Source organism: Triticum dicoccoides, chromosome 1B (assembly GCF_002162155.2).
Source record: "Triticum dicoccoides isolate Atlit2015 ecotype Zavitan chromosome 1B, WEW_v2.0, whole genome shotgun sequence".
NCBI lineage: Eukaryota > Viridiplantae > Streptophyta > Magnoliopsida > Poales > Poaceae > Triticum > Triticum dicoccoides.
Window position 1 is genome coordinate 41,733,702 of NC_041381.1, and position 4,163 is coordinate 41,737,864.

Sequence of the window (4,163 nt, forward strand, 5' to 3'; positions counted from 1 at the left end):
ACCAAAGGCCTCTTTTCAGCAGCCCAAAGGGCGGGAAACGAAGACCTGTGGTCCCGGTTGGTGGCTCCAACCGGGACTAAAGGGGGGGCATTGGTACCGGTTGGTGCCACGAACCGGTACCAATGCAACCCTTTAGTTCCGCTTGGTGCCACCAACCGGAACTAAAGGCCATGCGCTGCCCGCGTCGCGGCACGAAAGTTTAGTCCCACCTCGCTAGCTGAGGGAGCTCGAGAGTGGTTTATAAGCACCAGTCCCGCTGCCCTCTCGAGCTCCTCTCAAATGCAGGCTTACGGGCCTAAACGCACTATATGTGCATGTGGGCCTATTGGGCCTATTGTGGGCCTGAATTCTGGCCCATTGTTGGGTTTCTAGTCGTATTCAGGCCGTGGTAGCCCTTTAGGTGGCACTTTTTTATTTTATTTATTTTATTTTGATTCTTCCTGCAGCTGTTTTTTAGTCCCACCTCGCTAAGCGAGAGGCACTCGCAGCTGTTTATAAGCCCTGAGTGTAGAGACGATGACGAAGAGGCTCAATGCTCCTGCACGTTGGTTAGCTTCAAGCCTTGAGGAATACGGTAGACTGCACAGAGCTATGTGCAGTGCAGTTGACACTATTCCGAAAGGCTTGAAGCAAATTAACAAGCATTGCGCCTCTTTTTTATTTTTAATGACTTATTACAACTGAGAAATAAAAAGAAAAAAAATAACTGAAAAGAAAAAAAACTATATAGAAAACTACTCATAAATGAATTGAACCAAAAAATAGTTGTGATTAACTGTACTAAAAAAGGAGCATAGATACTTATTTTTAATGACTTATTACAACTTAGAAATAAAAAGGAAAAAATAAATATAGCAGAAAAGAAAAAAAACTATATAAAAAGATACTCAGAAATGAATTGAAGCAAAAAATAGTTGTGATTAACTGTACTAAAAAAGGAGCATAGATGCTTATTTGTAATGACTTATTACAACTCAGAAATAAAAAGAAAATAAAGTAGTTGTGATTAATTTTACTAAAATATGAGTGTAGATGCTTATTTTTAATGACCTATTACAATTCAAAAATAAATAGAAGAAAAAATAGTTATGATTAACTTTACTAAAAAATGAGCATAAATGCTTATTTTTAATGACTTATTACAACTCAGAAATAAAAAGAAAAAAATAAATATAGCAGAAAAGAAAAAAAACTATATAAAAAGCTACTCAGAAATGAGCATAGATGCGCTTATAGAGGAAATTCAAATTAAATTCATAATAAATTTCAAGAGAAATTCGTATGAATTTAGCCTAAATTCCCTATATAAGGGCATCCATTTTCATTTTCAGAGGAGCTCAATAAGGCAGAGAGGGAGGGGCTTATAAACCGGTCTGATTCCCCTCCGATTGGCGAGGTGGGACTAAACTTTGGCCGCAACGAGGACCAATCCTTTAGTCCCGGTTGGCGGAATGGACCGGGACTAATGGTCGTCGTTTGGTCCCGGTTCGGGCCACCAACCGGGACCAATGATGGTGGGCCAGGAGCGAGGGCCATTGGTCCCGGTTCGTGCCAACAATCAGGACCAATAGGTCTAGACGAACCGGGACCAATGACCCACGTGGCCCGGCCGGCCCCTGGGGCTCACGAACCGGGTCCAATGCCCCCATTGGTCCCAGTTCTGGATTGAACCGGGACTAATGGGCTGGACCGGCCTGGACCATTGGCCTCTTTTCTACTGTGCAAGAAAACACTACAAACATGTCTTTACCTATTGTCGACGAAAAAACACTCGGCAAAGATGTATTCGTCATCTGTACGTTTATCAAGGGTGGTTTATCGGATGTGACACTCGGTAAACACTTTGCAGACGGTATTTTGTTCTTTGCTGAGAGTTCTTGACACTCGCAAAGAAGTCGATTCTAGCATGAGTAGGGTACCAATGCAAGGTGTGCTGGCCCACGATGATCATCCAATATCTAGCATAATTGAACAGCGTGTGCATAAGATATAACCGAACCATCAACTTCTGACTCCCCTCCACCCGGCGACCAATATTGATCAGGCTGCAGCCGCGAGCTGCACGTATATAAAGTACGGCCGGTAGTGGATTTGGCGCGTGCATGCATTTATGTCATGACGGGAAGCCGGTATTTGTTGGATATCTTACCTTAGCCTGGCAGGTCTAACATAGACCTAGACATACTCCCAGCTGGATAGGATAATGAAGATACATACATAACTTAGAGTCGTCATGACAGTAGTGTCGATGACTTTTTTGTTCCCTTTCCAAACATGAATAATGTTTGTTGCTTCTCGGTGGGTGGTCATAGTTCGTCGCTAGCTGTATCTGCTCTTTTGTCATGTATACTTATACTTTTGGTGCACTATATGCATGCATGTTCCGAAAATGTGGCCGCCCTAATAATATATATACACACACTAAATATCACAAATAAACGAAGGGGGGTGAGGCTGGACTGGAGCTGTCCACATGCATACATGCATGCATGCGTGACTTTCCTCTGAAATCAATTAATTTGGAAGCTGGCCATTATGTGCTCGAGTCAACGTACTAGCGTGTCTTGTAGAGCCATTTTCCCTTTCTTTTTGAGATCGTGTGACCAAATTACAAGTACAGTGTATCTATGATTGAGCTGCGTCTTCATAGGATAAGGTTGAACTAGCTCGTCGCCAGACTGGATCTAGTCAAGTCAGACATGGGTTTACCCGGGCGGCGACCAATGTTGATTTATTGATTATTTGTGGTGGAACTGGCGCGTGCATTCATTTATGTGGCGACGTACGGGAAGCCAGTGTTGGTTGGAAAACTTGCTTGGCAGGTCGGAGCAGATACATACGCAAGTCGGACTTTGCTGCCCGGATGGATTTAAAGGCGAGAGGGAGATGGGCATCGGCGCCGATCAGTCACGGACTCAGGATAGATGCGTGGGGCAAGCGACTCAAGTGGTCGACAAGGAATACCTTATCCTATATATCTAAGTCATTTTCACTAACTTATCTACCTTAACATACATGCTCGAAAGTATGCTTCTACTCTCGAGCTCAAATGCACCTGCTGTGAACAGTAAAATTGAAAAAAAAAGAAGAAAGAGAAAAAAAAAATCTAAATTCTGAAAAAAAATATTGCGCAAAGCTTTATGAAATGTTTGAAGTGCATGCAAAGTTCCATCACGAAATCACATTAGAGCAAGTCGTGAAAAATAACAAATTCAGAGCTCCAAAATGCATTTGAAAGAAACGTTTTCTGAGCATCGGTTTTGTTCTTTTACCATGCCTTGCACCTATATTATTTTGTGATGAATTCCCGCGTGCACTTAAAACATTCTTTAAAGTTTGTCACATAAAAATTTCAGAATTTTATGAATTTGTTCTTTTTGACCCACGCTACTGGTACGTTTCTGTGTATAAGATTTCCCCTAGTAGTGTGGCAAATTATATTGTCGTGAGTAAATGTCAGGATTTGCCATGCTTGCTAAAGGAAATTGCCATCCTCGCGGCAAGGATTTTCCGTGTTTGCTAAAGAAAATTGTCATCCTTGCGACAACATAGTTTGGCATAACAAAAAGTTTGATTTGCCATGTTTAATAATCTAACATCAGGTTTTAACGTTCATGAAGAAAATATGTTCGATAGTGAATCTCTCTCTCTCTCTCTCTCTCTCTCTCTCTCTCTCTAAGTACAAATTGTCGCCATTATTATATTTTTATTTTTGAAATGAAGGGGCTCGTCGAGGCGGTTTAACCGCATGTTACAAAACAACATGTGTCCGGCAGACAGACCACGGAGACAAGACCACGTCGGGTATTTTAGCTCGGCGGGGTGGCGTGGCTGGGGTTTTTGCCCCGCCCCGCGCCGCCCCTATCTAACAACATGTGTCCCGGTCTGCCTACGTCGGGTTTTTTAGCTCGATCAACTAATTTAGGACTAAAGTGACTCATTTGCCATTATAGAACGCTAGGTCTGCATTTTTACGACTATGAGCATGTAAGTGAGTTTTTTTGGTAAATAGAGGGGCATATTACTATAATTACTTTGTTTGACTCGGACCATGAGTCGGGTCTTGGGAGACCATGCGAAGATCGGACATAAATGATTGTATGGTTTATAGCAACTAGTATTATCAATATACTCACTCACTGTGAGCTCCTAGTGGACTGGTG